The 13,354-nt window shown below is 41.4% G+C and overlaps 1 protein-coding gene across 2 annotated transcripts in view; it reads right to left on the bottom strand.

Annotated features, from left to right (window-relative positions):
• nlgn3a (neuroligin 3a) overlaps positions 1–13,354 on the bottom strand; it is a 743,972-nt gene that overhangs the window by 688,346 nt on the left and 42,272 nt on the right. The gene's annotated exons all lie outside the window — the stretch shown is intronic.

Here is a 13,354-nt window from a genome sequence, read left to right as displayed (position 1 = left end):
TTTTAAACTTTAATGCAGAGAAGGAAAACACAACTTAGTCAATTGACCAAAACTGTATTTATTAAACAGTTATTAGCAGGCGACTTTTCAAATGATGCTACATATTAGCAGTAATGAGACTTTTTGTAGCAACGCTTTTGCCCCACACTTGATAAATTAAAGTTGTCTATTCGACACCTTCCCGCTTGAAGCCAAACCACTGCCAGACGATGGTTTGGGAATTAATTCCTCCTTCATTCGCACCTTCTTTCTCTCGTATTACCACTCGCACGGCTCTGCTAGCATCACAGCAAACGTTACACAATCCGGATACACAGGAAAGAGCGAGAAGAGCCTGTAGTGAAATGCCCGCAGCTACAAGCAACTGCGTGAGAACGTATACCCGAATATCACGATATTGTCATTTTCTATATCTCACAGAGACAAACCCGCGATATCGCGTATATAGATTTATCGCCCAACCCTAATTCAGTCCCTATTTTCTTGGCCAGGACATCTGACATCAAAAGACATCTGTAAAAGGCTAGTGACGGCATTCTACAGGGCTACCATGAATTGATTAACGTGGACCCCGACTTAAACAAGTGGAAAAACGTATTCGGGTGTTACTATTCAGTAGGGGAGTAACGGTACGTGTATTTGTATTGAACGGTTTTGGTACGGGGGTTTTGATTTGGTGCGGAAGTGAACCGAACGAGTTTCCAGATATGTTAAGTAGCGTAAACAATACTCAAAATGCCGGACTTTTGAGGACTTTTAGCCCGGTCTCCGCTAGCACCGGACATGTTTCCTTTTGTTAGCATGGTAGCAGCTACCGGGCTAGGATGGACTGGGAATACGTCTTCTGTAACCGGACATGTCCTCTTTTGCGGAGCTGTCAGGGCAGAGTTTCTGAAACGCCTCAAATGTCATGAATTTCAAGTTATGGTTGCTTGTATTAATGTACGTTCAGGGCTAAGAAGGGGTTAAAAACACATTTTTCAAAACATAATATTGAATCAAAATCAATGTTATTATGAATTACTGACCTATCCAAGGTTCCCATTACTTCACATCAAATATTCCACTGAGAAAAATATTTTTGGTAGACGATTTAGCAAATTTGGTCAATAAATAACCCAAAAAAATTACATTTTGTTGTTTTCTTACTGTACCGAAAATGAACCGCACCGTGACCTCTAAACCGAGGTCATCGCAAAAAGAGCGATAAACAGAAAGGCGTTTAATTCGCCAAAATTCACCCATTTAGAGTTCGGAAATCGGTTAAAAAAATACATGGTCTTTTTTCTGCACCATCAAGGTATATATTGACGCTTACATAGGTCTGCTGATAATGTTCCCCTTTAAATAAGTCACACGTGCAACGTCACACGCCCTCCCCGAGCAGAGAGGTAGCGGCATGGGTAACATTAGCTGTGATGCTAACGGGGAGGTGCGAGTGGTAATACGAGAGAGAGAGAAGGGGCGAATCTGGTAACAAATGGAGGAAGAATTCCCAAGAAAAACAGCACGGGTTCCATCGTCTGGCGGTGGTTTGGCTTCAATCGGGAACATGTTGGAACATTTATACGGCAGAAGCTGTAGCGATCCGCTATACGGATCGTTGGTTGTTTAGATTTGTATTGAACCGTTTCCGTACGGGGGTTTCGATTCAGTGCGGAGGTGAACCGAACGAGTTTCCAGATATATTAAGTAGCGTAAACAATACTCAAAATGCCGGACTTTTGAGGCATTTAGCCCGGTCTCCGCTAGCACCGGACAGGTTTCCTTTTGTTAGCATGGTAGCAGCTACCGGGCTAGGATGGACTGACAATACGTCTTCTGTAACCGGACATGTCCTCTTTTGCGGAGCTGTCAGGGCAGAGTTTCTGAAATGCCTCAAATGTCATGAATTTCAAGTTATGGTTGCGTGTATTAATGTACGTTCAGGGCTAAAAAGGGGTTAAAAACACATTTTTCGCGCTACAGCAGCATTCGTGAGGGAGGGGAAGAGAGTTCTAATAAACGCGGTTGCATCGCCAGGCTCTGCTTTTTATCCATTGATTTATCAGATTTAATTTTTTATTATCCATAGCTGGGGTTTCAAAAGTGTGCCCCGGAGGCCATTTGCGGCCCACAGCTAATGTTTTAAAAGGCCCACGGCACATTCTAAAAATACTATTAAAATAAACATAACTATAGTGAAATAAAAAAGCTTGAAGGTTGAATGTAATTTAGAAAAAGTTGCGACGTTGACTAATAAAACAAAGCTGTTTTTTTTTCCTTTTAAACTGCCGTTGCTCAAAACATAATATTGAATCAAAATCAATGTTATTATGAATTATTGACCTATCCAAGGTTCCCATTACTTCACATCAAATATTCCACTTTCTACCGCTTATTCCCTTTTGGGGTCGCGGGGGGCGCTGGCGCCTATCTCAGCTACAATCGGGCGGAAGGCGGGGTACACCCTGGACAAGTCGCCACCTCATCGAAGGGCCAACACAGATAGACGGACAACATTCACACACTAGGGCCAATTTAGTGTTGCCAATCAACCTTTCCCCAGGTGCATGTCTTTGGAAGTGGGAGGAAGCCGGAGTACCCGGAGGGAACCCACGCAGTCACGGGGAGAACATGCAAACTCCACACAGAAAGATCCCGAGCCTGGATTTGAACCCAGGACTGCAGGACCTTCGTATTGTGAGGCAGACGCCCTAACCCCTCTGCCACCGTGGAGCCCCATCAAATATTCCACTGAGAAAAATATTTTTGGTAAACGATTTTGCAAATTTGGTCAATAAATAACCCAAAAAATTAAATTTTGTTTTGATACTGTACTGAAAATGAACCGAACTGTGACCTCTAAACCGAGGTACGTGCCAAACCAAATTTTTTGTGTACAGTTACACCTCTACCATTTAGTGGTCAATTGGACGGACTATGTACCGAACTGTGCAATCTACTAATAAAAGTTTCAATCAATCAATCTACATGCTAATAGTATTACTATTAGAAGCTGGTTTATCAAATGAATATTATAGCTTTCGTCAGCGAACACATGCGGTATGTAACATTTTAAGTTGTGTTTAAATGACACGTGTTTATAACCCGTAGTTATCGTGCTCCTCCAAGCAGTGTTAATTTTGTTGACGAACAATTTTGGTCATAGTTATCGTCAACGACCTTTTTTTTCCTGACTAAAACGAGACAATAACTAAAAAAAAAATAATTTGCGTGGACTAAGACGATGACGAGGTGTGTTGACATATTCGTCAACGAATAAAAACGAGACAAAAATGTCTGCCAGAGACGAGATCCAATCGGAAGTCATTTGGTTAGGAAGAGGCGGGAGGAGTTGGGAAGAGAACCAATCAGAGCGACGTAGTAAGGAAGTTACGTAAACGTAGTTTGCGTTTGAGACTGACCCGGGAATGCGCTGCAGAAGACATCATGTCAACGCCGGGGAGGAAGAGGAGAGAGGACATATGGGGAAATTTTATATTTGACGTCAAAGATAACAAGAGGGTGTGTTCCAACTATCGTGGGATCACACTCCTCAGCCTTCCCGGTAAGGTTTATTCAGGTGTACTGGAGAGGAGGCTACGTCGGATAGTCGAACCTCGGATTCAGGAGGAACAGTGTGGTTTTCGTCCTGGTCGTGGAACTGTGGACCAGCTCTATACTCTCGGCAGGGTTCTTGAGGGTGCATGGGAGTTTGCCCAACCAGTCTACATGTGCTTTGTGGACTTGGAGAAGGCATTGGACCGTGTCCCTCGGGAAGTCCTGTGGGGAGTGTTCAGAGAGTATGGGGTATCGGACTGTCTTATTGTGGTGGTCCGCTCCCTGTATGATCGGTGTCAGAGCTTGGTCCGCATTGCCGGCAGTAAGTCGAACACATTTCCAGTGAGGGTTGGACTCCGCCAAGGCTGTCCTTTGTCACCCATTCTGTTCATAACTTTTATGGACAGAATTTCTAGGCGCAGCAAAGGCGTTGAGGGGATCCGGTTTGGTGGCCACGGGATTAGGTCTCTGCTTTTTGCAGATGATGTAGTCCTGATGGCTTCATCTGACCGGGATCTTCAGCTCTCACTGGATCGGTTCGCAGCCGAGTGTGAAGCGACCGGAATGAGAATCAGCACCAAGTGGAGGAGTTCAAGTACCTAGGAGTCTTGTTCACGAGTGGGGGAAGAGTGGATCGTGAGATCGACAGGCGGATCGGTGCGGCGTCTTCAGTAATGCGGACGTTGTATCGATCCGTTGTGGTGAAGAAGGAGCTGAGCCGGAAGGCAAAGCTCTCAATTTACCGGTCGATCTACGTTCCCATCCTCACCTATGGTCATGAGCTTTGGGTCATGACCGAAAGGACAAGATCACGGGTACAAGCGGCCGAAATGAGTTTCCTCCGCCGTGTGGCGGGTCTCTCCCTTAGAGATAGGGTGAGAAGCTCTGCCATCAGGGAGGAACTCAAAGTAAAGCCGCTGCTCCTTCACATCGAGAGGAGCCAGATGAGGTGGTTCGGGCATCTGGTCAGGATGCCACCCGAACGCCTCCCTAGGGAGGTGTTTAGGGCACGTCCAACCGGTAGGAAGCCACGGGGAAGACCCAGGACACGTTGGGAAGACTATGTCTCCCGGCTGGCCTGGGAACGCCTCGGGATCCCCCGGGAAGAGCTGGACGAAGTGGCTGGAGAGAGGGAAGTCTGGGCTTCCCTGCTAAGGCTGTTGCCCCCGCGACCCGACCTCGGATAAGCGGAAGATGATGGATGATGGATGGATGGATAGATAACAAGACGCAGTGTAAGAAATGCAGCGCGAGGATTACGGGGAAAAACACAACAAACTTGAAGCGACATTTACAGTCCAATCACCCCGAAATCCACACACAGGTAAGCATTTTCCACAACATACAACTCACTCGACGTTATCCCGCTTATTACACGGCTTACTCGTGAAATACTAAACTTGAGACATGATTTCCATCAAAATACGACTTGTATCGGTGATTTTTCCGCTGTTTTGCTTTGACTTTCAGAAATTGAAGGGAAAGTTTACATATTACCCTTTAGTCGACTAAATCTACAGTAGTTTTCGTCGACTATAATCTTATGATATTTAGTCAACTAAAACTAGACTAAAACTAAAACGATTTAAATAACTAAATGACTAAAACTAAATTACATTTTAGTCAAAAGACTAGGACTAAAACTAAATCAAATTTTGCTGTCAAAATTAACACTGCCTCCAAGGCATGGAAAAAAAAAAAATTGCTGACTGTTCCTGTATCTTATGGGTCATCAACAATGTCAACAATAAAATAAATTGTCACGGACAAATGTATTTCTCGATAATTACCATGAATTAATTAACGTGGACCCCGACTTAAACAAGTTGAAAAACTTATTGGGGTGTTACCATTTAGTGGTCAATTGCACGGAATATGTACTGTACTGTGCAATCTACTAATAAAACTTTTAATCAATCCATCAAATAGTTAGTGACCTAAATGCTCATCGGAAAAGACCCTGCGAGAGTAAACACAACCGATGAAAAACCGCAACAGCAACTTGCTAAGCAGAATTTTACAATCCTTTATGTGACGTTTGTAAACTTTTTCTTTATCTAGATTATCTGTACTAGAGACTTTATTTGTGTTTTGAAAATCGCTGAAAATGAGTTTCCTTTACTTAAAAAATCCAGCAGTCGTCACTAGATGTGTTGCTCGTCGTTTTTAACAAAGTAAAAAGTCACTGAACTGATTGGAGAAGTCCTTTATAAACTTAAAATTGTTTCAGTAAAATACTCTGCTGGCCAAACATAACCAGAAATCATGATCATAAATAAATATAAAAGTATTTTTTGAATGTTCTTTCCCCTAAATATCTAAAAGTATTCATATTCTCTTCATGTCATATTATGCTGTATCCAGTCCTTTTGTTTTTAGGTTATAGTTTGTATCCAATCAGAATTCAGCTAGCTTATGTTGCCATGCTGTACGAAATCTGCCCAAGGCCTTCAGAATCAACAATGCAATTTCAGTGAAGGGACACAAACAGGTGATAAACAGTTGCAATAGTCAATCAAATCCCGAGTTGTTTTCTGCAAGGCCTTCTAGCTGGCCTCACGCTGTGATCGGAAACTCACTTCGGAGGCCCAAGGGAGTATCCAATCACAAGTTGCGAAAACAGAAAGCCTTCGAGAGCCACAGAAAACTTGCCGGTACTCACAAGGATGGAGAGCGACATGTTGATTAGGTGGCAGATGTATATTTGCAAGGCCATTTTCAAGAAGGGCGCTTGAAATAAACCACATCTTGTGGGACTAAGTCGGCTATGAAATGGGGAAATGCCCGACATTTCCACTCACTATACGGCGTCGAAGGGTGCTACAAATTGTGAGTTTAAATATTTTCCATAATTTTTCACATTTGATATATTTTTTTTAGGGGTGGGCAAATTAATGCGTTAATTACGCGTTAACTCATCAATCTATTAACGCCGACAATTATTTTATCGCACATTTGCGTATGTTGTTTACATGCTTTTATTTTGTTAACGCCTTTTCTTAACAAGATGGCATCTCCCGGATATACTTCGGCGTCGAGGGGCTCTTGGTAAAGATGCAACATTTGGCAAAAATACCGGACAATTCTGCAAATTTCATGGCTGGCTTACGACCGCCAGACAATTCTGGATGTGGATAGATCGGGCCGTTTTGGACTGAATGAGGCGTGCTTGCTAGACCGGCTAGCTAGCATGGGAATACTTTGCCGGCTACATCCAGCGGCCTGTGAAGCAGCGGAGTATTTGTGTTGTCTGTCTATTTATGAATAATGCAGACCAGGAGTGTTGGCTGAGTTCTTAACGTTTGCTTTCAGAGCGTGCATATCACAACATACAAGATGTCGTCATGGCGACACAACCTATACCGGGCTACCGCGCATGCTCGTCACTCCTGTTGCATGCTGGGTAGGGTAGTTCTTTTATTCCCTGGCTCATAACATCACAATATAGTACCTTGTATATGATGCGTTCAGTTTATCAAAGCACCAAGCAAACAATCGGAAAATTCCCATCATATCAATTCCTAGATATGGTCATAATTATTTGAAGTGCACTACGCAGAATAAACACAACATTATTAATATTGCTACTACGGATAATTTGATCAAAAATTCCCTAAAACAGCCCACTACCTATAATATAGGTTTTTTAAACATAAGATCCCTGATAAAAAAAATGTTTCTGCTGTTACCTCATAAATTGCCTGTTCAGATGTTATGATTGTGGCTCAGAGATTTGTATGTAGATTATATTTATTTTCCATAACAAACAGGATAACTTAAATACCCTGGCAGTGGCAATAAGCTTAAATGTTTGTATTTACATTCTTTGAGTGGATTTTCATAAAATATGCTATTTAACTGCTACTGTTTAACAAGGACTGATTTAAATTGTGTTTGCACAACAAATGTTTTGGCGCTTTTGTTCATGTGGGAGAATATTCCAATAAAAGGTGCACTACACACTACTTTTGAATTCATTATTGGGCTTTGCGTATACAATGCAGTTAATCGCGATTAATCAGAGAAATAGTGCAATTAACTTCTATTAACATTTTTAATCGTTTCCCAGCCCCAATTTTTTTGCAATTTTAATTTTGACAGTACCACATAAGATATGTTTTAATTGTTGATGCGGGTTTATTGAATTTAAATGCGGCAGAAAATAACCCATTTTGTACACTGTTGATGTGCTTCAATGGACAGTAATGTGTAAATGTCTTTCCGTATAGTATTTCTGCAACTATGGTCATGTGGGGACATAAATGATGGTATTTTGAGAGGTAATCACTGAAGTCGGTAATCACTGAAGGCCTAGGTGAGAAACGCACGGCCTTCCACTGTAAAATGCATTGTACAATAAGCAGCAACAACTGAAAAATAGAGCAAAACAATATAGGAAAAAATATATATTAATCAATAACAACACCGATTTTTTTAGAAATGTATGTGTACATCTTTCTAACCTTTTAAAAAAAAATTTTTAAATGCATGTATGTAGGGCTGGGCGATATATTGATACACTCGATATATCGCGAGTTTATCTCTGTGCGATATATAAAATGAATATATCGTAATATTCCAGTCTACGTTCTCACGAAGTTGCTTTTAGCTGCGGGCATTAAAACTGCATGTGTTTCTTCCTCTTTCGTGTCTCTCCTTATCACAGAGACTTAAAACAAGCGCACCTTCTTAAAAGGGAACATTATCACAATTTCAAAAGGGTTAAAAACAATAAAAATCAGTTCCCAGTGGCTTGATGTATTTTTTGAAGTTTTTTTCAAAATTTTACCTGTCCCGGAATATCCCGAAAAAAAGCTTTAAAGTGCTTGATTTTCACTATTTGCGATGCGACTATCTATTTCCCTGTGACGTCACACAGTGCTGCCAATGTAAACAAACAATGGCGAATACCACAGCAAGATATAGCGACATTAGCTCGGATTCAGACTCGGATTTCAGCGGTTTAAGCGATTCAACAGATTACGCATGTATTGAAACGGATGGTTGGAGTATGAAAGTATTGAAGAAGAAACTGAAGCTATTGAGCGAATAGCTATTGACGCTATTCATAGCCATAGCATGGCCGAATAGCTGTGTTAGCATCTTCAGTAAAATGTGCGGACCAAACGATGTCACGATGGGGGTGGGGTCGCAGCTTGCTGCGGGGTCGTTCTCCCAAGAAGGCCGACGGACTACTCGGGACATGGCATTTAGGTAAAAACATGACTTAATTTAAACTAATAAAAGATACAAACAAAAATCGCTCACAGCGGAGGCACAACTTGGGCTAAGAAGAAAGCTAACGCATAAAGAGAATATGAACATAAATCAAACAAAACTTACTTGGCATGGCATGAAGCACGAAACTATGGCAAGGCATGAAACAAGTCAGCACCGAGCAAGAAAAGATCACATTGATGTCAGGGCGACTGACTGGCAAAGACAAGCTCAAATACTGCCTCTGATTAGTGCTCGGGAAGCAGGTGAGCGGGCATTTTGTCCACCAGAGACAGGTGGACGAAATGAGTAACCAAGGAAACCAGACAAGGGAGTGGAAAAAAAACAGGAACTTAAAGAGTCCAAAAGACAAACAGCACATGGCCAAACAAAAACATGATCAACAGACATGACATTTTATTTATTATTGGTTAGCTTTAGAATAATGTTATGAAAAAGAATAAGAGACTTATTATACTCTAAAAATGTTGGTCTTACTTAGAAATGCACGCATTTAGTTGTATTCAGTGTTAAAAAATATGATATAGGCTCTTACGGAAATACATTTTGAAATATTTGGCCTTCATGGCTCTCTCAGCCAAAAAGGTTCCCGAAACTGCATTTCAACATCTCCGTTTGGTGCCACACCCACAACATGCCAAAGCAAAAATATCCACATCAACACCGTAAGACAGTGGTCCCTAAACATTGATTGGTACCAGGCCACAGAATAATTTTTGTAGATTTTTTTTTATTTTATTTAGTTTTTTTAATTATTATTAAGTCAACATAAAAAAACACAAGATACAGTTACAATTAGTGCACCAACCCCAAAAAAACAGCGTTTTTCATAACAAAAAATAAATAAAAATAATCAACCCCCCCCCCACTCTCCGGGCCGCGGGACAAATTATTAGGCGTTGACCGGTCGGTCAGCAGCTACAAAAAGGTTGGGGACCACTGCCGTAGGACATACACTATTTGATATGCAGCTCATTTCTATGTGACACTTATTGAGATATCTTGTCTCACATCATGCACAAAAGTGCACTTTATTTGTTTGTAACTATTGTAGTGGCGTTCTGTACAAAACGTGCACTCATAGCTTGTTTTAAAATGTCTCTGACAATCTTGTAAATTCTGGTTTGAAATGACATGAATTTTTGTGCCACTGTTTAATAAAATACAGTTTTGGTCAATTGACTTTAGTTGTGATTTCCGTCTCTGCATTAAAGTTTAAAAGTCACATATATTAATGCAGTATGAAGAAGAATGTTTAAATGTAGACACATGGAATCATCATACTGCTGTGATTATATGTATCAAGTGTTCATTCAAGGCTAAGGTAAAATATTGAGATATATATCGTGTATCATGGGTTGTACTTGTATAGCGCTTTTCAACCTTCAAGGTACTTAAAACGCTTTGACACTACTTCCACATTTACCCATTCACACACACATTCACACACTGATGGAGGGAGCTGCCATGCAAGGCGCTCACCAGGACCCAACAGGAGCAAGAGTGAAGTGTCTTGCTCAGGACACAACTGACGTGACGAGGTTGGTACTAGGTGGGGATTGAACCAGGGATGCTTGGGTTGCGCACGGCCACTCTGCCACTGTGCCACGCCGTCCCTATCGCGATATGGCCTAAAAATATCGAAACATTATATATTTTTTGCCTGTAATTGCTTTAAAATGTACGCAAATTAATAGAGGTATCATTTTAGAAGCATTTAAGTCTCACCTTAAAACTCATTTGTATACTCTAGCCTTTAAATAGACTCCCTTTTTAGACCAGTTGATCTGCCGTTTCTTTTCTTTTTCTCCTATGTCCCACTCTCCTTTGTGGAGGGGGTCCGGTCCGATCCGGTGGCCATGTACTGCTTGCCTGTGTATCGGCTCGGGACATCTCTGCGCTGCTGATCCGCCTCCGCTTGGGATGGTTTCCTGCTGGCTCCGCTGTGAACGGGACTCTCGCAACTGTGTTGGATCCATTATGGATTGAACTTTCACAGTATCATGTTAGACCCGCTCGACATCCATTGCTTTCCTCCTCTCCAAGGTTCTCATAGTCATCATTGTCACCGACGTCCCACTGGGTGTGAGTTTTCCTTGCCCTTATGTGGGCCTACCGAGGATGTCGTAGTGGTTTGTGCAGCCCTTTGAGACACTAGTGATTTAGGGCTATATAAGTGAACATTGATTGATTGATTTTGTCCATAAAATGTACAATTAAAAAGGGACATGTAATCGGTATTGGCCGCACTCACTCATGCATAATCGGTATCAAAATGGGCAGCAAAAAATCTAACATCCTTAGTAAATCTCTCATTACATCTCTCTTCACCGATACAGATTAAGATGTGTGCCTCAAGAGTTTTAAAAAAGAATCACCAGATTTGAACTTGCAAATCTTTATTGATTACGCCAGTAAAGAGCATCACTTGAATATAAATCAGGCCTTGTGTCGGTCTAACTTTGTGTAAGGACTCTCCTCCTCAGGATTTTAAATCAGTGCAGCATCCTGCTGCATCTCTCCATGTGTTTTATAAAATTTCAAAAAGGGGGAACAACAAATCAAAAATAGTTCGCATGTCATAGTACATCCCTTAGCTCAGTGTTACATTGCATCGGCTGCAGTTTTTGTGTGTGCAAATGGTCAGATTTTATAAATAAATATAAAATGATAACTTCTGGCAGACAGTGAGCGCCAACATACTGTGTGACATCTGCTTTGTAGTTAGTACGGCGATGTCCAAAATAATTTTGTTTGCTAAGCAGTCTCTGGACTTTGGCAGGGAAACCTGTTAGTCAGGGGAGATGTTTCGGGGCCATGAACATTGTAAAAATCTATGTTAAATACATTATGTGCAGCAGAATTGAGCACTATCTTTTGGCCAAAACCCACTTTGGTAATACAACAATGCACAGTCTATGAATGACTATCCATAACAAAAGTAAATGCGCCTGAATTGGCATTCAGGTGTATTTATGCGCGAGAATACTGTAGGTTTCTTAAATGCTAACACTTAGCATGTTTCATATACCAAGTCACTCTAAGCCAGGGGTGCCCATTACGTCGATCGCGAGCTACCAGTCGACCGCGGGGGGTGTGTCAGTCGATCTCGAGCCAGGCTTTTAAAAAAAATAGACCTAAAAATGAGTGATCATCAATCTTCACCAAGACGTCACTTAAATGACATTCACGGTACCGGAGGGTCTTGTGAGATGACGCTGGCTGCTGCAAGATCATTATTATGAAAATATGACCGAGAAGAAGGCGAGAAACACTTTTTATTTCAACAGACTCTCGCGCCGTACCTTCCGTCAAAACTCTAAAGGCCGACTGCACATTTCCTATCTTCACAATAAAAGCCCTGCTTCATGCTGCCTGCGCTAACTAAATACAGAGTCTCGGAAAACTGGCGTGCACATTACTTGTGCACGCCAGCTTTCCGAGACTCTGTTGAAAGTCTGTTGAAATAAAAAGTGTTTCTCGCCTTCGTCTCTGTCATTTTTTCATAATAATGATCTTGCAGCAGCCAGCGTCATCTCACAAGACCCTCGGGTGCCGTGAATGTCAATCAAGCAATCTACGGAATTTGCCGCCAATGTTTTTCTTGTAAAGTGTATGGAAGCTGGATGAATTAGATGCCAAAAACCAACCACTTTCATGTGGTATTGTACAGAAAGGACAACTTTTTTTCTCCTCCATTTGAAAATGTGGGCGTTATCATCATTACTGTCTGATTCCAATCAATGCAAGTCATCAGAATCAGGTAATACACCAACTTATATTCTTGTCTTCGTGAAAGAAAGACATCTATATGTGTTACACATGCTTGTATTATCATTAAACACATTTAACTTGTTTACAAAAATGTCTCTTTCATAAATAAATCAATATAATTGATATATATAAATGAGGTAGATCCCTTCGAGTTGGTCAATTGAAAAGTAGCTCGCCTGCAGAAAAAGTGTGGGCACCCCTGCTCTAAGGTGTATAGCTGCGGAAAGAGAAAAAATAAAAAAGTGTAAAATTAGATGACAAAAAAAATCGCTAGCTTAAGTTAACTTGCTAGCATGCTATTGTTTGCATGCTAACAGATAACAAGTGTCACATACCGAGTTACATGACTCTGGGCTAAACGGTTGCAAAACTAGCTCAAAAAGTTAGCATGGTAATGTTAGCATCCTAGCAAGCTAAGTTTTTGATTGATTGATTGATACTTTTATTCGTAGATTGCACAGTACAGTACATATTCCGTACAATTGACCACTAAATGATAACACCCGAATATGTTTTTCAACTTGTTTAAGTCGGGGTCCACATAAATCAGATCATGGTGAGCATGATAATAGTTTGTGGCACACTTATAAGACCCTAAGGCAGTGGTTCTTAACCTGGGTTCGATCGAACACTAGGGGTTCAGTGAGTTGGTTTCAGGGGTTCGGCGGAGCCTCCGCCGCAGAGGTCAAGACACACCCGACTCATCGTGTAAATAAATTCTCCTCCCTATCGGCGTATTGTGTATACGGCAACAGCAGATGTCACACCGATTTGCAGGTGGGTTATTTGTTGTGTGTTC

This window comes from Nerophis ophidion, linkage group LG05 (genome assembly GCF_033978795.1).
Source record: "Nerophis ophidion isolate RoL-2023_Sa linkage group LG05, RoL_Noph_v1.0, whole genome shotgun sequence".
NCBI classification, from domain to species: Eukaryota; Metazoa; Chordata; class Actinopteri; order Syngnathiformes; family Syngnathidae; genus Nerophis; species Nerophis ophidion.
The sequence above is the reverse complement of the archived record's forward strand: the minus strand, read 5'-3'. Positions and strand labels throughout refer to the sequence as shown.